General features: G+C 43.3%; 1 protein-coding gene across 15 annotated transcripts in view; it reads right to left on the bottom strand.

Annotated features, from left to right (window-relative positions):
- Positions 1-12,841: 12,841 nt before the first annotated feature.
- Positions 12,842-23,130, bottom strand: part of LOC309589829 (protein mono-ADP-ribosyltransferase PARP12-like) — a 39,343-nt gene continuing 29,054 nt past the window's right edge. For 5 of the 15 annotated variants that reach the window (XM_082310411.1, XM_082310423.1, XM_082310417.1 and 2 more), the window contains 2 exons: positions 22,100-22,372; positions 12,846-13,411 (listed from right to left, as the gene is read on the bottom strand). The gene's annotated coding sequence lies outside the window, so the exon portion shown is untranslated. Of the gene's footprint in view, positions 13,412-22,099; positions 22,373-23,130 lie in introns of all 15 variants that reach the window. The other 10 variants (XM_082310421.1, XM_082310422.1, XM_082310412.1 and 7 more) reach the window with 8 other exon arrangements.

Genomic DNA, 23,130 nt, shown 5'->3' with positions numbered 1-23,130 from the left:
GGCCCAAGGCCACCAAGTTATTTGGCTCGTGCCCCTGTGTTCAGACCAGAATTGGTCTGTTGGGTGTGCAAGAGTTTGAGGCAATAGAAGTGCTCCGTCATCCCCACTGAACTTTTCAATTTTGCATGAGAAATTTATCAGGGTGAAAGGGGGAAGGACTTGGTAGCTGAGAAACATCCTGCACTCTCTTGGAAGGAGGGCACTTGCAGTCCAGCCCTCACTCAGGTCACTGCTGACTGGAAAACACTCCCTCAGAACAAGGATCAAAACTTGCCCCCCTTGTACTATGGCTCATTCCTATGCTATGCCAGTTGCTCTCTCTGCTGTTTCTTTTGGATGCAACACAAGTTATATTATCAGAGAGGATTCTCTCTGTTGGAAAGGATGGTGTAAATACCCCTTCCATCACAATATGTGTAAACACGAACTTCACTGCATTTCTAGGGTTTATTACTACAGTGAGAGCAAACCCTATAGCATCACTTAACCAAACAGCCCCAGCAGGATGCACAGAGACACTACAGATCCAACTGAATTAAGACATTGATTTGCACCTCCCTCTCACCCAATTGCTCCACAGACATTAGTGATTGACCTTGTGTGATTATCTTCACCTCCTCCAAACCTTGTTCCTTTGACCTTCTTTGCAGCTAAACGCATCCATCCAGGTTCTCTGCTCTCTCCCAAGTTTCATTTTGCCACATACCTGAACAACTAATCCAGCCAAACTTGACTGCTGAGTGAGGGTCCCCCCTCACACACTGTCACTCCCTGCAAAGATCGCTTGGACACTTGTCCCCATTCTTCTGGTTTCCTCCTGTCCACTGAGGAAAGAGACCTTGACATGGCCTACCTCAAGGGAAAGGTCACTCACCTAGGCTATTTCCCGGCTCTGGTAAAACCCAACATTTAAAAAGAGCATTGAGCATGAAGTATGTCTTTCCTGTGGCATTTACGATGGAAACACGGATACGCCATGCTAGACCATGAGAATTACAAACCAAAACTAATTAGGAGAGAAGAAAGCATGAGGAAACAACATTGTACACCTTTCAGTAATTTTGACCCTGTGAAGGATTATCAACTTTGCGTGGAATAAAGGCCCGATGTGCTCCACAGAATACAGCCTCTGGCAGAGTCAAGACTGGAAAAGGGTAAAAATGGTGGTGCGGAAGCCAAGGAAGTCAGCTCACAGGTTATGGAGACTGGCCTGTTTAAAGTGGTATGGAGAGAAGCAAGATTCTCCTATTGCAAACCATATAATAAGGGAGATGCATTAACCTCTACATTTACAGCTATATCACAGTACAGGAATGAGGAAAACCTCAAAGAAATCAAAGAGCATAAGATTGGTTAAGATATGAGTTTTTAACCATGCAGGGTCGCTCTCTGGAATTCATGGATACAGCCATTAAAGAGCCAAACAAGGGTGTTGGGGTTTGAACCTAATGGCTTTTATAACAGCAAGCGAGTAATACCTCTATGTCAGATACTGCCTAGCTAGCTGGATGGGAACATGACGGCAAGAGGAAAACTTTCCCATCTCGCCCTGCATGCTGCACACAGGATTATATGACCAAGGACTCGAAAGGCGTTTGTCTGGTGCCAGGGTCACACAATGCTCAGGGTTTAATACTTTCAAGTCACTTTTTAAAAAGAGGTTCTTTTATTGAATGTAACTCCAGTGCTCCAAGAGGAAGGGCAGAAAACAGACCTATTTTGAGGTTTTCAGCCAGGAGGCTGAGAGTATTTATGATTGCAGGCTTGCACGGGCATGCACACACATGGGCTAGGAATTCTGCCCTCTGCAGAGTCCTGCTGCACATTTCCACAGGGAGGTACTGGGATGAGGCACATCAGCTTCCATAGGCACCCAGAGCACCTCATCTGCTACAGCCACACATCCAGCACTTCACTGGCTCTAAGGAACCACAGGCTGAGAGCAGCACAACAGCCTAAACCCAACACTTGCACTGCAAATATAGCCTCCCAGGGAATATCACTGGGGTCTAATAAATAAAATAAAATACTTCAGTCCTTTACACTAGCTTAGCACCAGGTTGATATTAGCCACAGTTTAACAGTACATTGTTTCACACCCATTTTGCTTTGTAGCTTGACACTTTCTGTTCACAGAAAGGTTTCTCATAAACAGGCCTGAAGCAAAACCAAGAAGCATGTTTCCCCCTACACTCACCCCATCTTTTTTCAATTCCTCAGAAATCACTGCAGACCCATCCTTTGATCAGGGAGGAGGTGGGTTCCTGCCTCCCCAGTAGGAGCTCAGCAGCCCAAGCTACCAGAGCAGACTTGCTTCACCTGACATTTTCTTCCTTCTTCTTTCCACCCCTGTGCCCCTGCAAGTGCAGACGTCTTACCTGAGGGAAGGAAAAAGCGCAGTAAAACCAGCAGCCCCCATCTCAGCAGCTTGAACTAGAACCAGGAAAAGAAACAGGCCACCCTCACATCTGAGAGATATAGAAGCTATGGTAAGCTTATGTGCTGCTAATTTAAGAATTCACAGGTGCAGCTAATCTCAGTTACCCCACCCTGAGAGGGACAAGAGGTAGAAAAAAAGCCCCCTCTGTGCTATATTCTTGGTGTTGGCTAGGGCTCAGGCTATGAGGTAAACCACTGAACTTGGGGAAAGAACAGTCTGTGTATGGCTATTAACTTATTTTTTTCTTTCTCCTACATATGAAATTTATCTCTACTATTTCTGGGTCATCAGTCTGCAGATCTGCCTTAGTCATCTGGCTAGGGTGTTCACAGAAGAATAAATAAATGAATCACGCTCTTTGCAGGCATTGCTGTGAAATAACTCCCTCCCCCTTGACTTTCCTGTATTTCCTGAGTCGAGGAAGCGAAAGCCTACAGCAGCCGCAGTGAGCGCACTTTGGTCATCGAATGTCTCACCGGGCAGCTTTGCAGGAAAGCAACCTGCGCACAGCTCTGCTGCTGCCTGCACATGGGGGCAGCTGGTGCTTGTGGGCTGTGTCAGCCCCGCTGCCTGGCCAGGGGCCTGAATGTGCCCCTGCTGCACCAGGAGATGGAGGGAGAATCCATGCCCGTAAGGGTAGCACAGCATAGGCACATCTCACACACATCCCCTGCTTTGGGGGCCGGGATGTCTTTGTATTTGCACTTTCCTTAGATCTTGAAAATCAAAGCGGGCAGGTAAGAAAAGGCAAAAAGAGAAGCTCAAGATAAGTAACATTTAACACTCCAAATTCCTCCTATGTATGGGCTCAGGGGGCTTGAATCCATACTCTGCACTGGGCTGTTTATGTATGATTCTAGGAATCATCCTACCCAACACGGGAGAGCAGTAGGTGGAAGGAGATCTGTCTACAATCTGGCTTGATTTGCAGGATGGGGGCCTTGGATGGTGCAGCGCTGACCACTGCAGCACCGACTTTTGGTCCTGCAATGTTTGCCACTCTAAGGCTGGGGCTGGGGCTCTGGCGGGCAGCAGGACCTCAGAGGGCCTGCAAGGGCATGAATGTCAGAAGAAAGTTCAGAGAGGAGATGTAAGCCCCAGTCTACTTACACAGTGAATGAAACACTAATGTTTTGGTTGTAGGAAGGCTCCCAATTTACCTCTCTCGTGGAGAAAAACATGGAGGTTTTCCTTCTGAAAATCCAGAGGATAGGTGTTTGGCCTTTCAAAAACACAATGAGAAGAACAAAAGGAATTTTCACTACCCTTTAACCAACTCCCTTCTCCAGTCAATAAGCAGAGCATTAAGCAAGGCCACAGAAGACCTCGGTGTTCATCCCTTCTTGACCCTAACAGATTTGCTCCCCTTAACATTTTTGAGGGAAGTGCCCTAGTGCAAGATTTTGGGAGATCTGCTGAACCTGTGTTTCCACAGCTCTTTCAGGTTATGATGTGGTGAGTTTAGAAAACTCATGATGATCTCTACTGGAGAACTCTTGCAGCCTTCTGAGCAATCACATTCAGCACTTCAGTTCATTGGGAGGGTTAAAGTTTGCTTGTCTACTGTTTACAGCAGGAAACCCAAAGAGCACTCCCAGGACCCTACAAGCAATTGCTCTTGCCTATTTGTAACTACTATGATGCATTAAGATGGGACTTTCCACCCATCTGGGGAACACAATGCTCTAATTTCCCAAAGAGTGCTTTACTTCTGGGATCAGTCCCCCCTCCAAGCTACCCCTTGTTGAAAGCTCTTGACAGAGAACTATGCAGAAGAGATTTATGTGCAAAGTGACCTCATTTTTTTTTTCTTTCCTTTCACTGATCTTTTTTCTTTTTCTACACCTTAAGTAATCATTAAAAATTGTATTTTGCTAGTTACTGAGTGTGATGGTCGGTGTGAACCTTCTGTGAATAAATGAGTTCAGATCATTTCTCTGAGCAAGCTCTGAGATGAGCCAGTTCTCAGGACTTGCCCACAGTTAGTTATTTTCTGCATTTCTAGTAATTCATGGAATAAAATTACTTGGCCTTCAGTATTTTAATAAAACTTTCCCCTTCCAAACAAAGTGTAGAGGTTGTTGTTATGTTGTTACAGCTCCACAGAAGAATTTTTTCCTCCAATGGAAAATTGCTCCTCTGGAAATATTTCAGCTTTGGTAATACACGTATAATGAAGTTATAAAATTTCTTTATGTATGTGCTTATACTTAGATTTACCATTCTGATTATCACTTCATTTATCCACATTTCTCATCTGTGAGTTTGTGTTGTCTTTTAATATAAGGAAGCATTATATTAGCACAGTGTAGAGAGCAGCGCATTTACCCAGCACCTTCATACTTAGTACTATCTCCATTCCCCATCAAGCAGAGTCCCGGAATTTTAATTAATAGTCAGTATAATTCTAGCAAAAAAAAGCGTAACTGAAAGTCCATGAATCCTTATGTATAGCAAACATGCCTATAGCCTAAAGTAAGCAGTCATCTATCTGTTCAAGTGATCAAATGGAACAAAAGACAGCTAGCCATAACACATTCACTCTTATTTACTAGCTCCTCTTCCTGTTCCCAGCTATATACACAAATGGATCTCGAACTTTAGCAGAGTGATTCATTTTACCAGTGTCAGAAGAGCGAAACACTGTAATGCTCCTGTAAGGCTCTCAGGGCTGCAGCTGATGTCAGTGCCCTGCCTGCACCGACCTCCACCGCTGCATGGATGTCTATGTCCTCTTGAAGCTGCTACTGCGTCATTGGCACTCATGGGTCCCTGTGCATCAACCTGATGCCTGTTAGCAAGCAGAGACTCCTGGATCAGACATCACAGAGAGTTTTCACCTTTATGAGAATTGCTAATCATGCAAGGTCTTGGAGAATCTGTGTGTGGATAGCGGGATACGTTTAAGCATTGGTGGGACAAGTGTGCTCCTAGAAATGGGTAAGGTGGCCCCCAGACTAGTTTGAAGTGGTTAGAAAGATGAGATGTGAAGTCATGATCCAGCTAAACTCTTTGAAAGCCATAGTTTCAGGAGATGCCCAGGATCCCTGTAATTTCTGAGGGTTTCTTATGCCTGTGGATGAGTTCTTAGGTATGTGATGTTCCAGCTGCTGTTTTTTGACGCCAGTTAGAGGTTGAGAGTGCTTTGTACAACAATCAGGGAATGCTGTTTCAGAGGAAATGATTGAAAATCATGGTAGGAGAGGAAGAAACAGCTAACATGTTTTGTGATCTATAGAAAAAATATGGAAAAGAATCTGGACAGGACCACAGAAGGCCATCCAACCACAGGATGAAGCAACCGTACCATTTTGACAGGTTGTCTTGAGGCCCTTGGGAAGCTTTCTGAGCTGGTTGGAGTACATGTTCTACCAAGACTTTTGAACTAAAAATCTACAGCTTGCTAGCAAAGGAGGATGGGTCTCCATGACTTGCCCATCTCCAGCACCATGTTTTGGAGCTGAGTGGCTTGAGTTAGACACCATTTCCATCTCATGTCATCTGGGCACTTAAGAAAGCTATGTTCCCAAAGCACACAAATTACCACATCAGATCAGGTCATCTAGCAAAAATAATAAGAGAACAACTATGGGAAAATCTGTCCATTCGACGTCAGGTAGTGGGCTGGGTTATGCCTTGAAAAGGTGAGGGAGTTATACTGAAAAGTGGTTGATGAATATGAGAGGGAAAAATCTTGTTTTGGATTAGCCAAAAAAAAAAAAAAATTCTTTCCAGCAAAAGGAAAAAATTTTAATAGGATGAGTTGTCAGCCTTCTGCAAATTAAAATGAAAGGACATTCCTTAAGGGAAAATTGTTTCAAAATAAAACAAAAAATGTTGTATTTAGAAAGTCTGAACCATTGTAACTTTCCCCAGCTTGCTTTGTTTGCTTTAGCTTAATGCAGTCTGGATTTGTAGAGCACATGCTCCACCACCTACCTAGGCTGTCTGTCCTTTCTCTCCCCTTTTTTCCTTGTTGGTTCAGTCCATCTGCATATGGTTTGTAAGGGTCCTGTTTCTTCTTCATGCAGTTGGAACTCTGGACATGACTTGTGGAGGATGTCCTAGAGAGAATGACTCCAAAGACATTGGACAAAAAGTAGATAGAGCCTTTTCCCCAGCTCAGGAACTTCACAATGCATCCTACATGTGCTGCCAGCAGCCGAATGCACCCTAGGTAAACCTCATACAGACTGAAGGTAAAAAGTTGTATTAGGTCACTTACCTTGTTCTTCACAAACTGACCATCATGTTATTTAAATCCAACATGTGTCACGTGTCCTTCTTTTCTGATCAAGTCCTTTAGTCCTGCAACAAGGTCAGCATTCATTTATCTGCCACAGTCACTTTCTGACTGGCTTTGACAGTCCAGGCGATTCTCACTGGTTTTGGTGGTTCCTCATTACTGCAAGATGGATGTATCTCCCAGTCTTGAATGCATTTAGTCCCACAGCATTCATCTGGGTCAAAGCAGTGACCCCACTTTATGGGCTGGGAAGTGAACCCCAGAGAGAATAAAAACTGGAGCAACCTGGGCAAACACATATGTCCCCACATTTCTGCCAGGCTTCCCCAGTTCCCACTGTCATGACCACAGGTAAACTTTCACATGAGCCCCATATCATGCTGAGGTCCTGCTCACACAGTTCAGCAGCCCGAGACTGGCGTGGGACCAGAGCAGCGGTGCTCATTGCTTGTTACAGAGGAAGAGATGATGGGGAGGGTAAGAAAAAAGAAAGACTTCTTTTTTGTTGGTGACAATCTCTGACTGCTTTTTCAGTGAAGTATGAACCAAGAAACTTCTGCTCTGATACACCTTTCCATTCGTTTTTTCAGTTGCCATTATTTACTTGAAGAACATAGTTGTAAATGGGCAGTGAGTTTTCAGTGCTGACTTGTAGCTGGCATAGCAACAAAACATACACACTTGTACGTCCACGCAGTGGGTGGAGGACATAACACTGACTACTGCTGGGTTGCCTCATCCCTCCTATTCTAACACCTTGATTTTTCACCACAGCTAGCTTTGCTCTTTGTAAATATTGAATTTTTCCATGTTGGAGAGCTGCTTCCGTGTGGTTATTGTTGTTATTTAACAACATTAATATCCAAGGAACATTATAACATTTATTCCATGAGGAAAACTATGCTTTGTAGCAGAACACCAAGTCTGGCAGAGCAGCAGTTTTCATGGCAAGGCCGTGTCTTTTGCTAATCCCAGGAAAACCTGCCCAATTTGGTCAGTTTATAAGTCTTTGCAAAATTACACTTCACAAATGTGCTGTTGAAATGCCTTTAGACTTCTTGGCAGCTGACTTCCCCTATGGTTTCTCCGTGTTGCTCAGGCATTTGAACAGCCAGTCCTTGGGACTCCACTACCTTCCCTTGCTAACTTTTTCAAGAAATCACTTTTGTACTCTCAACAATTTATTTAATCTTCTGATTTTTGTGTGTATGTAATCGAGTACAGGCAGGCTGTCTCACAGCAACAGTCTGAACTGATTTTATATGATTAGAGGACCTTGGCAGTAGATGCTAGAGGAGTATGAAGTGTTTATACTGCATCTATTTGCTTGTAATGCACTTTTGCCAATTCAATTTATGCATACGGATCAACTTTTTAATACCTTCCAGGAATAATTATTGTCATAATTTTATGTTTCAGTGTGTGTATTCAAGTAAAACATGTTGCAATTGGATTGAAAAGGTTGAATCCTGTTTTGAAAAGTGTCATTTAAAGTTAATGGGTTTTGGCAATTTCAGAATAAAAGTAATTTTAAAAGTTGTGATGTAGCAGTCTCACAAATACATTTATGCAAAATATGAAGACACATATTCCTCCATGTTCTTACAGAATTTAGCTTAATGAAGTGTGATTTCATTTAGTAGCTTTCAATGATAGATACATATATATATACACACATGCATATGTATATATAAGAAAACATAAAGTCCACAACTCTGTATGTTCCAAATTATTTTTTGTGATCTTACCTACGGCTATTTGAAAGTTGTAATTGTTGCTTCTTGACTTCATTTGACTTCAGTTGCAAGAAACTGCGGGAGCTGTATACTAAGATGCACGCATTAAAACTGTGTAGGCAGATATGAGCAATACACTGCAATCCCATACCATTCCTCCAGTTGCAAGAAGTGCAGTCCCATGTTTTTCTCAGTATTTTAACTACTGAATGTCCAAATATTAAATAATCACCCCTTAATAAATCAACGACAACAATTTCTGTAATAACTACTTTCTTGATGGTCAAGGAGTGCTGCCAAAATCAATAAACTCATTGTAGTAAAATTTGTCAGCACTGCTATGAACCATAGAAACATATTATCAGTTTGTTTTCTGTAGATGCATTTGCTTTTTTATTGTTAAACTGTCAGCTGAAAATTGACCTTTCAGTTGGCCATGAAATTAATGTTCATTTTCGCAGACAGCCACCTGTCTGAGATTGCAGACACCCCCGAGACCTCGCAAGCCTAGATATGCTGGCAGGAAGGAGTTCTCTTTGCACAACAGTCATCCGCCAAGTCAGTGTAACTCCTGTAGCTTTGCTTTGTGTCCATATACCCAGCTTCTCCAAGGTGAGTGCACATCTGGAGTGACCATTAGTGCAAATCAAGCCTTGACTGTGTCCTGTATCAGGTTCACAGCAGACACTGCCAGAAAACACTATGGCTGCTGTGTTACACCTTCTGTCTTGTTCACCTGCCACCTTTGCAGCCTGTGGAGACTCACCTCCCTAGACTTTGAGGCTTGGGGGTTCTTCTGCAGTGTCCGAACTCCAGCGAGCGCTGACATTGGGCCAATGCTCCCCATCCTTCCCACCCTCCGGCATGGTCCCTGGCGCCTTGGCTCAGGCACATTGGCAAAGGAAGTGCCAACATCCAACTTCACATTCCTGCCATGCACGAAAGTGGGAGTGCAAAGAGACTGGATGATTTGGCCAAATACTATCTGACATTTTGCACTGCAGCAGTGACATGATTTTGCTGTAGAGTTGTACAGGGATGCTCCTTTAGACTGTAAGGTTTCAACGAAAAACATCTCTTACTGCGCGTGCGTCTTGGACCTGGTGCAGCTGAGGAGTGAGCTGAGTGAGCACCTCACCTTACCAGAGGATTGTGGAGGTGCTACCACAGCTTACTGATAATACTGATAATTTGTCAGAACTATCTAACAGACACACCTATTTTTCCACTGCTGTGCATGACTACGTAAGACTTCAGATGACACTGAATCTGTTGCTGTACGTAGGCAAAGTCTTCTAAGAGCTACCCATAGTTTAATTCACAGTGACTACAGATATAATAGTTTACTGTGCTTCTTGTCTAGTCACACCAGTTTATAATGTCCCTCATGTCAACCTTAACAGGACTGAGTGTTTCACTTGGTACCATTTGTGAGGGAGAGACCTTTTGAATAGAAGCCACCAATAACATCTCTGAGTGCAATAAATGAGAACAATTGAATTCATTTGATTTTTCACTAATCAGCACTCAGTAACAGACTGTGTTATTTGGACCCCAGCTGAGCAATCAATAAAGAAGTTTTATTCCAGCGGAATCTGAGTTTTTCTAGATCAACTGGACTGATTTTCAAACTGCTCTTCAAGAGCATAAGTCACAACTGGGGATATTTTTTCCAGAAAAAAAGGGAATCAGAATAACTTTTCCAATTACTGCAAGAACAGCTACTATTAAAGATTTTGCTTTGGAGTGGGAAATAGCTTGTGGTTTTGTGCAGCAGACATTTTTTGTGGCACACGGTCAACACCACGTCCTCTTCTAAGAAGCCGGCCGATTTTAGTCCTTGGCGTTCGCAGTGCAGTGACAGCCCCTGGAGGAAGAGTGGCTGCGGCCACCCTCTGGTTCCCCTGCTGCTTCAGCACGCCTCTAAAAATGAATCCTCACATATTTGTTTTTCAGAGAACAGCAACGGGCTTGTTTCACAACAGCTTTTGCTATATTTTACTTATGTTTCTTTCTCTCACTCCCTTCAAGGAAGAAAACACATGAATCGAGCGTTTGTTCAGAGTGGCAGTCTACACGGCTTAACCCTCACTGCCCCAGAGACACGCACTGTTGCAGCCTTCCTGACACAACGCCTGTCAGGGACAGGGCATGCTTTGTCACCCACGTAGTCATGAAAAACATGGAATCCCACCTGTATGTGACAACATATGCCTTTGTTATTTTCCAGTCTCAAAATCATACTTTATCACATCCAAATCTTAAAACTGAGGTGCCTGTGTCCTGCTTGGAACTAAAAACTATTAAATACAGCCTATGTTACTAGTGGTTTGCTTATGCCTTACTGCTTAGAGCATTGTAATGGTGCTGGCTGCTGACAAACAACTGCTGTTATTGTCAACAGTAACCCTGTCACACATAGCAACGTGAGAGAACTTCAGTGTTTCATATACACAAAATTCAACTTTTCCACCTGAGGTATTTAGATCTCCGAGTTTTGTCCAAACTGATATTGCTCGTGTATTTTTTCAGGAACATTGAATGAAGCAAATATCGATAGATATCTAATTACTTAATTACTGTCTTGAATGTTGTTAAGCACCAACAGAAGAATGACGGAGCATACAAGCATCCTCATCCATTTAATACCAGGGTCACTGCTCATCACTGTTAATGGATGCCAGCCAGCCCAGGTTTGTGGCAATGTACAACATGGTGTAGGACCATCTTAAATTATTATTGGTGCAACTTAGAGAGAAAAAAAAAAACACCAGAAATAACAAATTCACACTTAAGAAAATGAGCTGATGAACCACAGAAAGAAACAAACCAGAAAACTATCTATGAACATTAACGTCAGAAACTTTGCAGTAGACTGTTTTCAATAGATCTTGCCACAGAGATATATTAGACAACAGTTTGTTCCTTGGATACTGACACTGTTATTTTTTAAAATGATTGAAACATTTCATAGAAAATGCATCTAATTCGGAATTATAAAAATAAACTTAACAAGAATACGATTTTTTAAAGTACCATACTTTTATTCTGTGTTGTCTTTGGTCTTTCATTATTTTACTCCAAATGGCATGGAATCTACAATAAACTTGTTCAGGTTTTCACACTGTGTGAAGAACCGAAGTGATCAAATATCGAACCCTGCACTTCAGTCACTGTCTGGTGATCTTTAACCCCAATCCACCTCATTGTTTATGTTCCCTACTTTGAGCTACTGATAATACCAAGCCTAGCACTGGCTGAGGTTAGATGTTAACAAGGTTATCTGGAGCATCACCCAGAGCTGGCAGGCTCTGCTGCTGCCGGGGTGAATGATGGAGTGGGTGATACCAGCTAACTCTGAGGAGTCAAACATCTCCACCCATGTGTACCAGCCCGCTTCTGGCTGAGGCTGGAGAGCTCTTGGGCACACTTGAGAAAACCTGGTAGGAGATCCCCTATCAGTTGCCATGCTTTTGTGAGGGCTTAAATTGTATTATTTGTTATGCAAGAACAAATTCCATGAGTCTGGGGAAAAACCTGAAACTGTGGATGACCTGCAAGCCTAATTGACAGCTTGTGAGTTCAAGTTGAAGCTGAGCTGCAGTATCAGGACACACTGCAGAAAATGAGTGTATATAAAATGTGTAAAATGAAGAGTGCAGCTGTTGACAGCCAGACACTGAAACAATTTGTTTAAAAATAAAACAACTCAAGAAAACATACTAGCAACTTCAGTGCCTTAACAGAAGCAGATGCAAAATGTTACAAAGTGATAATTAGAGTGAACTGTCTGAACGCATAGTGATGTTGTGCAAGACAGATCAGTTTAGAAATGTACAGCTTGTGATGAAATATTTGCTTGTTCCAAGCCATAAGAATACAGAACATTGAGTTTTCTGTTCTGAGGGTGTGGGGACGTTTGGTGGAGATGAGGTCCTGCTGGCCAGAGGGCACCCTGTGCTCCAGCAGGCACCACCTTCTGATAGCATTTCCTTTCCTCCCACATGGGAGGACAGAATCTGGAAAGATGAGTTAATGACCCAAACTAAACAGATCTCCCACAGTGCCAAATTTCAGGCTTGCACTATTTGGTGGTGCTGCTAGAGACTATGACAATGACGATGCTAACACCAAATGGGTGGCATGCATTTGATTTCTAAAGCCTGATGAAGAAGAGCAGTGTGTATCTGCATGTGTGCCTGTATGCACTGGAGTCTGACTTTGAAAGGAAGCTGTTTACATGGGAGAGCTGAATCTCGAGCTTTTTTTTTTTTGCATAAGAGCTCCGTGGCAGTTTGCCTGATTTCAGAGCAGGGCTATTTTGCAATTTTTGTTGTCTGGTTTGTCATCTTCTTCTTTTTCAGTGACAGACTCTGCAGCAGGACAACCCCTTGGTGTATTCTCTTCTGCTTCCAGGATGCAAACCCATGGCTGCAGAGAGCCTGGGGAGGAGCGGGAGACTTGCACAGAAGGAGGAACGTGGGGGTGATTTCTGTCTGTTGATACGCGTACCAGGGGTATGGACCATACAACAGTGTATGGGAATGATGAGCCCTCCTCAGCTATTTCATTAAAATAGCTTCCCTGCAGGCAGTGAGAACAGCACCGTGGTCCAGCAGAAAGCACTTGGGGTACATTTCCCAGGAGGAGGATCTGGGTAGGGGCTAAGGTACAACTGACACTTGCAGCTAGGGGCTTTCCTTTTAAATGTGCCTAAAGCAAGGCAGAGGGTTGTTTGATAGTGGCTCAGTCTTTTTTGTTTATTTTCCAGAATAAAGTCTGGCCAAGAGAATGGAGCCGTTGCATTCGCTGTCCCTGGCAGGCAGGAGAGGCAAGGTCCATCTGCCACATGGCTTCACACCCTTGCAGGTGGGCAGCCTTGGTTTCACCTGGACAGCCTTTCTTGCACCACTGACTTTTCTCCAGAAACCTGTTGCTCCCACCAGACTGCTATGGATGGGGATGGCAGCAAACAGAGCTCCTGCTTCGCTGTGAAAGAGAGCAATAGATCAGGCTCAGTCTGTGACTGAGAAAATCAGCTGGAGTGATGGGGCTGCGTTGTGAGAGCTGCTCCACAGTTACAAATGCACATTTCTTCTCCCACAATTGTCTGGGAAAGATGAAAGAGCAAAGGGAGGACCTTGGGTGGAAAATATGCTTTTGATGATCCCAAGATCTAAGCAGAAACTTTCCGTTTCCAAAACCAGGCTAGGTAAATGTCACAGTCGCCTTACTCATCTTAGGTATTCATTCATCCCTTCTAGGTTTTAAAGGAAATAAGTTCCCCCCTGTGTTTTGTCTTATCCCCTTATCTCAAGATTTATCCTAAGTTCTCGTGTACTCTCAGGTTCGTTCACACAGAAATGTAAAATCCTAACACTGTATCAGTAAATGCATTTTTCGCTAATGAAACTGCAAATCAAAACTGCTCAGATTTCATTTGGATAAAATAAAAGTTTGCGTTAATATGTACTCATGTTCACACCATATGTGTGCATATCTATACACAACTTTGCTTAAAGCTGTTCAGGAAAAGCCTACCATTGGATACACAATTTTAGAATCAACCTAGTAAAATTAATATTTGTGGTGGTCAGGAAATAGAGAAATTAAAACCATGGTAAAACCATGGTGAGTGGGAGGGAGGAAGGGAGAGAGGTAAGAAAGTCTCTGACTGAGGGATGAGAGAGGAGCTAAAAGAAAAGGAACAGCACTGTGCTGAGATGCTAAAATCCAAAACACGCCCCTGGAAGATACCCTAGGTGCACTACAGTTTAGACTTTTTGAAACACGAAGACCATCTCTTGTTTATTTTTAAAGGACATTGCGACTAGAAGCCCTAGTAGGTACTAAAGTGTGTCTGGTACGGCCATCAAGCATGAACTACTGAGTTTTCAATACCCTTTGGAGATACCAACTATCTGATGGACTATTGTCACTGTTGCTAAGCAGCTGAAAAAAATGGTAAGTGAAGTGGCCAGAGCATCATTTCAATAGCACACAGAAGAATTCAGATCAACAGTATCACTTTTGGGAGCCTTGCCCACATTAAGAAACCCAAAGCAAACATAGCCATTAGCTCAATAAATGTATAGTGAACTGGGAATCCTCGTTAATTCATTCAGTAAGGGGGCACTCTCTAATTTGTTTGCCAGGAGGATTAGTAAATAAGATCCAGCTGAGTGTGACCTAAGCCACAGGACTTGTTCTCACTAAACTTTGCAAGATAAGAGCAATTAATAACGCAAAGATCAGATATCCTCCTAAAAGGAATTGAGTATTTGAAAATACTATTTAAAAAAAATAAAAATTAAAAGACCTGCTCTGCTGGAGATAGGACATTGTGTTGTTTCTGTGTTTTGAGCACACACACACCCTCTGCTATTATTAGGGCTCAGTTTGTAGCAGGAGCAGAAAACCAGATGTTAATCCCCAGTCTCAATAAACGGGAGTCTTTCTGTGTGCTGGCATCTGCTCAACCAGCCTGTGCGTTGTGAACTCAAGGCCCAATGTGGGGGAACAAAAACAATTTTATTGACAGATGGAATTGCTGCTATTTAAGGACAGATGTTTGCGTATGTCATTTATTAAGGTCTGCATGTTTTTAAATGCTTGTTTACAAAAATGGGAAAAAAGAAGATCAAATGATCGATTTCTTCAGATAAAAGGTATTTTATCCAGTCAGGATTAAAAAATTTCACATGCTTATGTATGCTACTATGAAACTAAAGTAACTTCAGAATTTATTCAAATAAAATTTGTTTAGAATTAATTCATAATTAATTTAATAAATTGCAGTATTTTTGCAATATGTTCAAATGCTGTTTGAAAAAAAGTTTTGTTTTTTTTAGTATGTGTTTAAATATCCTTCCCTTTCCTTCTGATAACAGCCATGATGTAGTAAAAGTTGTGTAAAGAAGACACATTTGTAACCTATACAAGAAAGAAACAAGGTACAGAGGAACTTCACAATAAGGACAAAGAGGCTTACTGGAACCAATAGGAGAAGAAAGAAAATTAAATGTATGTATGTAAGAAATGCATGTTACAAAACTAAGCATGATTAGATGCCAGGTATATTAAAGGCATTTGAGATTTATATAGACCCTGCACTCCTTCATAGTCAATTGAATCCCAGCCTCTGCTCCAGGGTATAATTAAGGATTTCTGAACAATGAACCAATCTGAACAACAGTAGAGACTGAGGGGTACAGTTCAACGACTGAAGGAGTCTGAAATCTTGAAGGAGTCTGTTAGAAGGAGATTCGTTTCCCAGAGTCTAAATTTTGACATTTAGATTGTTTTGCTTAACTTTTATCTTAGGTGCTTGCCTTTATAGTTTCTGCACCTCCTGGGAAATAGGTGGTGTTTTGTCTTCATATTACAATATGTCCACTTGAGAAACAGTCACCTGATGGCAAAGCAAATTTGTATAAAACAGCCACAATGGCATATTAATGAATGTGCTTGATGTACCTCAGTCCTCCGAGTCCAGCTCACATTCAGGTAACTGTTGTCTCCAAGAACCTTTGAAGGAGACCAGATGTAAATACTAAGATCCAAGGCATAAATGCAGAAAACTTTTTTTTCTATTCCATTTAGGCTTTAAAAAACTTGATTTCTGGTTTCCTGAAAACTGGGGAGGTGGGGTGAGTTGAAAATCTAAAATTTGCTGCTGTAAATTTCAATTTTACAGAGCCAGCCTTTTTCTTCAAAGAAGGTTCCACACTGGTGGTATCAGTGATGCCCATCTCAACATATTTTAATGTGTAAAAATACATTAAAATACATTTAAAATAAAATTAAATTACATTAAAATAATATTAAAATACATTTTAATAGTGGCAAATGAGAACTTGAGTAATGCACACAAGATAGCACGTCTAATTGGTACTGTTCATGCAGACGGCATCCTGACAAAGTCTTTGACCTTTAACAGTTTCACCTGAGTCAGCTTTCTGTGGCAAACCCAGACAAACTGAGTCTTTCTAACCCACTGGCAGTTTTGAGAGGGCAGAGGGGTTTTAGTGTTGCTCCCTCCTGAATAATGTTCATGGATTTGAGTTGTCTTGTAATGTAAAGTACAAAACTCAACTGGTGGAGCTTAATTTCACTCTGAACTGTTAACTCCCTCTGAGAGAAAAAGATGGACTGGAGCTGTAATTCTATTTTAAGCAACAGAGTATTTGATAATGAATCATAATGAAACTAGAAAAGGATAATATTAAATTACCTTGACCTTGCTCTGGCTGCCACCTGGCTATAGTAGATGACTGGAGAATTGTTGTTTGCCTGGCTTTGGGGTTGAGGTGTGTTATACAAAAAGAAATGAAGATGATTTGAAGAATGAAAAGGGAAATCTGAAACCTATGGGAGGACCACTGGTTTTCTTTCTCTTTCTGCCTTGCTTTTTGGTGCCTCAAGTATTTTTATTTTTTTCAGAAGGGTTTCAAAGGGAATTTTAATCATTTTAAGCTATTTTTTGAACTCCCAAGCTATACTCGCTGCCAGGGAAGTGACACAACGCTATGACCTTTGTGGCACAATCCCAGCTCTGGCTCTATGGGTGGCAACAGAAACTGAATCCTCAGGTTCAGGAACAGACAAGGCTTCCTCTTCACTGGGGTTTGGCCATGGTGTGTAGGCAGCCTTTAATTTTGGCTGCCAACCAACTGTTCCCGAGTCACATTTTTCTCACCTAAGGATTTGAATGTACCACATTTCTGTTGCTGGGGCTGAGTAGACTCATGAGATGGTGTTTAGGTATCAACAGAGGTCTTTCCCGGTCATCACGTCAATAGATTTTCTAGCTGTGATGTTGTGAGTGGGCATTGGTTTTGAAGGTCCTAAATGATCTGGCAGTTGTCTACATTAGAGGTTAACACTTTGTGTACCAGCTTGCAAAAGTCAGTTAGAGCTCTTTCGATTCACAGGGGCCCATGAGGGTCTGTGGACCTGGGAAGATTCTTCCCATGGCCTGAAGTAGGCTGAAAGCATTGGGTTTTGTAGCCATCGCCAGCAGTATTTGAGGAGACAGGGGTAATCTGAGCTGCTGGGTGTGTGACCTGACTGGAAGGCAGCGGATGCCCACAGCTGTGGGTAGGCACTGACTTCTGCAGTTTTGAGGCCAAAGACAGGACACAAATGGCAATGAATGAAGGGATGTAATGGTAATCAAGCTTTCTACTGTCCCCAAAACAGTTTTAAAACCAGAACCAGTGCTTAGTACTCAGCTGTGAAGCAATCTTTCCTTCATTTTCAAGCCATCAAATGCCTGCAGATGGGCAGACTGGAGTCCCACCTACAGTAGATGCACCGCTCTGCAGAAAGTAACAAAACCCTGTGAAGCCAGGGGAAAGAGCATGGTCAAGAAGTTTGTTCTGCAAGTCCCTGATTCGGAGAAAAACCTTAGCTGCATTTCCTGCCGTGAGCACTCTGCAGCCCCAAGGGATATTCCCTGACTTACTATGGTTTGGCTTTCTGGATGAGTACCTGACCAGAGCTGCAGTCTCAGCCATGCCCTCAGGCTCAGTTCCTCCTCAGGTTTCTAACTCAAACCCCAAACAAACTCTCAGTTTCATCCTTCCTTAAATACTTCTTTCCCCCTTTCCATGTGACATCTGTGAGTTACCCCCACAGACACCTGGTCCTTTTCCAGGGAAAAGCTATCATCCTGTCTTCCATATCGATGTAGTAGCCAGCTCTTACCATGCCTCTCAGCAGCATTTCCTTCAAACACTTTTCACTTGCAGAGAAAATCCTCCTATCACACTGGAATAGCTGATTTCTGAGGAAAAATATATTACAGCTACTATTTGCTATATGATTGTGTTAGAAGCCTCACTGGGTAGCGTTTTGTGCAAGAAAGAAACCCCTTGGACAGCCTCATCCCAAGATTTAATGCAGCAATAGGAAAGCTTGGTCCAAGCAGAGAGAGCAGACACTGATGTACGAAAGAACGACGTGACTGCCAGCAAACGTTCTGCAACCATCTTCTGGTTCAGATTAGCCATCGCTTCCTACTAACAGAACACCCTACCATTACCAATACTAAACTGGAGCATTTCCTACGAACCTTATCTAGGCCTGCAGGAACCAAAAGCCATTATTTCCCATGAGAGTTATAAATCCCATGCAGTGAAAATAGCTACATTTATCACACTCATCTCCCTATGTATAGAGACACAGTGAGTATATTTGTGAGGTGGGTAAATAAGTAATCAGTTTAGGCCACATGGGGTTTTCCAGGTGGCTAGACAATAGCTTATCTACTTGGCAGGCACCAAATCCTTTCCCAGTCAATACACTGCAGCCGGCTGTGCCATCTATGGCCAGTAGGTATTCCCCAGTACTGGTCGAAGTCCACCTCCTTCATTTCCTCCTGCACCTCAATGGACAGAAGTCACTGTTTTCCTTTATCATGCAATAATTGAATCAAAATATAAGAGTAAATTTATAATAGTGCTCTGGGGTTCTTTCCCTTTGGGACTTGACCACACGAAGACACAGTGTGCTCTAATGTTGTGGCACCCCTCGTGTGAAAGCTTGCCAGAGAGCAGAGGAAGATGCACAATGAACAGCAAGATATTACATTCAGTTCTCCAGCACTTTGTTAGCAAAGAAGTCTTTGAGTATTCGAAAATACAAAATGCTCTGAGCAATAGCATTTTGTGAGACTAAAGTATAGTCATCTCCCTCCTCACCCTCAAAAAACCATGAAATGAGATGGCTGGGTTTTGAGTTCCAAGATTTAACAACAGAGCAGGAAGGAAATGAGCTGTTTGCCTGTATGTGATTTAACTAACAGCGTTTGCTCCGTTACAAGCCTGCCGATGCAGGGTGTTTTTGTTAAACTGGGAATCTGAAACGTGCCTTCCATAAAAAGCATAGCGGCAGACTCCCATGTATGTGTACGATCAGTCATGGGAGGCAGTTCATTTGAAACCTTTAGGGGGTATTCTGCATTGTGGAGGAAATATTTGTACCCAGTAATGGCAAGAGTCCATCTCAGACACTGACACATGTGCACCTCCAGCCCCAAATCAGAAAGCAGCGATTCAGTAAAATGGGGTCCTCGGATTGCTATGCAGAGGTGAAATGTATCTCTCAGTCTTACCAGTGGAATTCATTCAGCCAGGTTTCACTATCCAAACAGACAGGAACACTTCAGGGGTAGGAACATGAGATTCGATAAACCTGCGATGAAAAGCACCTACATCCCAGCAAACCCCAACAACACCTAGCAGGACTGGTGGTTTGGAGGAGCCAGAACAGAGTTGGATTTGGTATGCTGATTATTGGAGAGAGAGACTTAAAAGAAGAGTGGAACTGGAAGTGTTGTCTAGTAAATATCACCCCTTCCAATGCATCCTTTACCACCTGCTTTCATCAAAAGCCCTGTGCTTAGCCATGGTTAACAAGATCCACATCCACTCGGTCCACAAAGCTCCTGATGAGCTCACTAGTTTGCTTAAGAAAATCCCCCAACTCTCCACAGAAGAATAAGAAGGTGGAAATAAACCAAATGCAGCAGTTCATTCCAGGGGCTAACTTACTTATGGGATTTCCTACAGACACGAGCTGAAAGTTGAGATGGCAGAACAATCCCCTGTCCATCCCAGTCAGAGCACACACCATTGAGGTGCTTCTCAATCACCCGGAGAAGTGCCAGGCAGCAGCAGGGCAATTCAAAATAGCTGCCACCAACTTCAGTCTGCAGGGTGGGAAGGGGGGTGGCTGTGCCAGTGGCCATCCCTCACAAAGCTCACTGCTGGAAGCACTGGCTCTGCAGCCCTGGTGGGATGCTGCCGTGTGCCGTTATTCAGCTCACCGTGGACTTGCTGTTAATGTCATGGTGCGGTGGGGATCTAACTTCAGCAGCTGCAATATCCCTGATTCTCTTGACCTAAACCCAGGGAAGCTCTGCTCTGGGGCAGGGAGTCATCCAGTCGGGACAGGGCGAGGACAGGGTGTCACTAGTGGGACAGGCAGACTTAACATAGAAGAATAGGGTAAGAAGTGCTGACAGTGATGCGATCAGGGAACAAAGAAAACTGCATCCCCAGCATTAGTTATGGGGCTCCCAGGATGTTTTATAGCATCAGTTTCCTACATCCCCAGGGTTTCCCACTGGCAGAGGCTGCAGGACTCCTCACCGTGCTTCCCAGTGGCCAGCCAGGACACAGCCACCAGCACTCAGGTGTTTCCAATGTTATGACCCCAAACTCAGCCCTGGGCAGTGGTAGAAGACAGCATCCCCAAGGAAGAGGCGATCATTCAGAGCAGCCATGGTGCCCTGCACCCTCAGCCCTTTTATGGGCCTGCTGAAGCAATCCTAGTCCTGCAGAGGCCAGGGCTGCTCATGGAGGATGGCTGAGTGTAAGGGCTGGCACCAGGGCAGAGTGCAAGGGAGCTGCTTCCAGCTGGTCCATGCACAAGACTGATCCTCAGACAAGCACAAGAGAGCTTGCTCTTCCCTCACCAAGAGCAAAATCTGAGAAACAATTGCCTGCAATAACACCACCACTCCACTCCCCCCCCCAGCTCCAGTTTAACATCCAAAGGTGCCGGAGCTGCCCTCAGCAGGGGAGGGCCAGGCGCACAGCAGGCTGCTGCGCACCTGTGTGGCAACACCTGGTAGAAATCCACTACCATATCCCGGTGTGAATCCAAGGAATGTTTCACACTCACCCTTCAAGGTTTGGGAAGGAGGTTGTGTAATTCCCTTAAAGTGAGATCCCAGCCCAGCCTGCAGTCCGGGAGGGTGCAGACGGCTCAAAATAACTAACAACTTAGCTCTTTCTAGAGGAGCAGGAAATTACTGTTGTTTTGATTTGTGGTATGACTGGACTGCAGTATAGCCTGTGGCATCTACCCGTTCTCTCAGAGGGGTTATGTGAAGGCGGGTCCCTTCACTAGCTGTCCACTGTGTTGTCTGCTCCGGCTTCAGCACACGATCAATGGTCAAGGCAGACTGAGAAAGACCAATGAGTCATTTGCTTCTTTGTTATCCAGGAATATTTTTTTTTCCATCTGAATTGGAGCCCTTCTGACTCTTATTGCAAGATAACCAAATGGGACCAGCAGAGAAATTAGGGAACATGATGTAACAGTCCTTTAGGATATGATCTAAAAGCCTTTTCTTGCCACAAAACTCAAAGCAGCCAAACCACAGGACAAAAACAGCTCAGAGCCCATTGTCTACTTTTCTTACACTGACAAGATGCTGATGATCTTCACTCCGTGGAAAAACAACTCCAAAGAATCACCCCTCAAACATGCCTTTTATACTCCATTTTCCCCATTTTCTGTACTCATTTCCCCAAGTATGTCCTAAACAACATCTACTTATGTACTATATTTTACATGGAAGCAATTAGTTCTATAAATTATTCATAATGCACATTTAAATCTACATTACACTTGCATCCAAATCATCATCACATTGTCATGGTTATATTATTTATTATGATTTAACTGCCACCAGTCTGTTTAGAAGGAAAACAACTCTTACAGAGGACCCAGCCATTCCATAAGTTACCATACTTGTAGTTTCACTCCTGTAACTGAAACAGAGCTGCAGTATAGCTGAATGTTAGATAGGAGGTTCTTACATGCAACACAGAGGTCAAAAAAAGTCAAACCTTAAAGTGTTATTTTCAAACAAAATATTGTTACCTCTGACATCATCCTTATCAGGGTGAATGTGTATACTCCAAGATATAGGCTGGGTAAATCTGGTGCTTCTCAAAGATGACAAAGACAGAAGGATTTTTTCGATTATCTACACAGCTGTCCAAAAGTCTGTTTGAAATCCCAGGCCTGGTTGGAAGGAGAAGGTAGACTTGGTTTCCCCAAACAGAGTCTCCAACAACAACTTGAGCTACAAACACGCTGTGGTGGTCTATGATGGATGGAGAGCACTGATGGCATCTCTGGCAAAGTAGCTTCCTAGGGACCAGAAAAAGCCATGGGTAAGAAAATCAAAGTAACAAACATCTGCTATTGACACTTCGGTAGCCAACTCCACCCAAGTCCCAGCCAGATCCAAAATAATATGGAAGACGGAACAAAAAAATGGTGTAGCTGTACAACCCGTATCCCAGTGCGTGATGAAACACACGCACACTGCACACATTGGAGCATTGCCTTGGTCTCCTCAGTAAATCTGTGTGCCTGACCAAACCCGAGGCAGTGGTGTTTGAAATCAGAAGAGGCAAAGATGCTGAGCTAAGACCCTTTTTCCTTGACACAAGCCTTCCCCCCCCTCACTTGTCAAGACAAAGCCTTCCACCTGAAATCAAACTGGCTGGTGGTGGTTTCCTGCATGCCATGAGAAGGCAGTTATGCCAGTGCCCACAGCTGCTCTCCGTTCAGCATTGCCTTTGCAGAAATCCCTTAACAGAGAAAGAGGTTATGTGGCTGGGGAAAAAGAAAAACAACCTCTTCCTTTTGTGGTGTTAGATCCAATCTCAGCAGATTATGGCCTGACACTGAAATACCGAGCTAGATGGCTGGAATTGATGGCATGGCTGAAGGGGTGGCTTGATCCTTAGCTGGCCTTCAAAAAGAGTTTTCTTCTTTTCTGTTCATATCAGTACAAGGAAGGCCATGATAACTAATGTGTGTCAGGTGGTCTTCCCCAGTCATGCTTTTTCCTTCCCTGGCCTCCATCCTAAGGAAAATGTCTTAGACCTTCTTCCCTGCAA

This window comes from Platalea leucorodia, assembly GCF_965183815.1.
Source record: "Platalea leucorodia genome assembly, chromosome: 4".
NCBI lineage: Eukaryota > Metazoa > Chordata > Aves > Pelecaniformes > Threskiornithidae > Platalea > Platalea leucorodia.
This window is presented reverse-complemented; position numbering and strand designations above follow the sequence as displayed.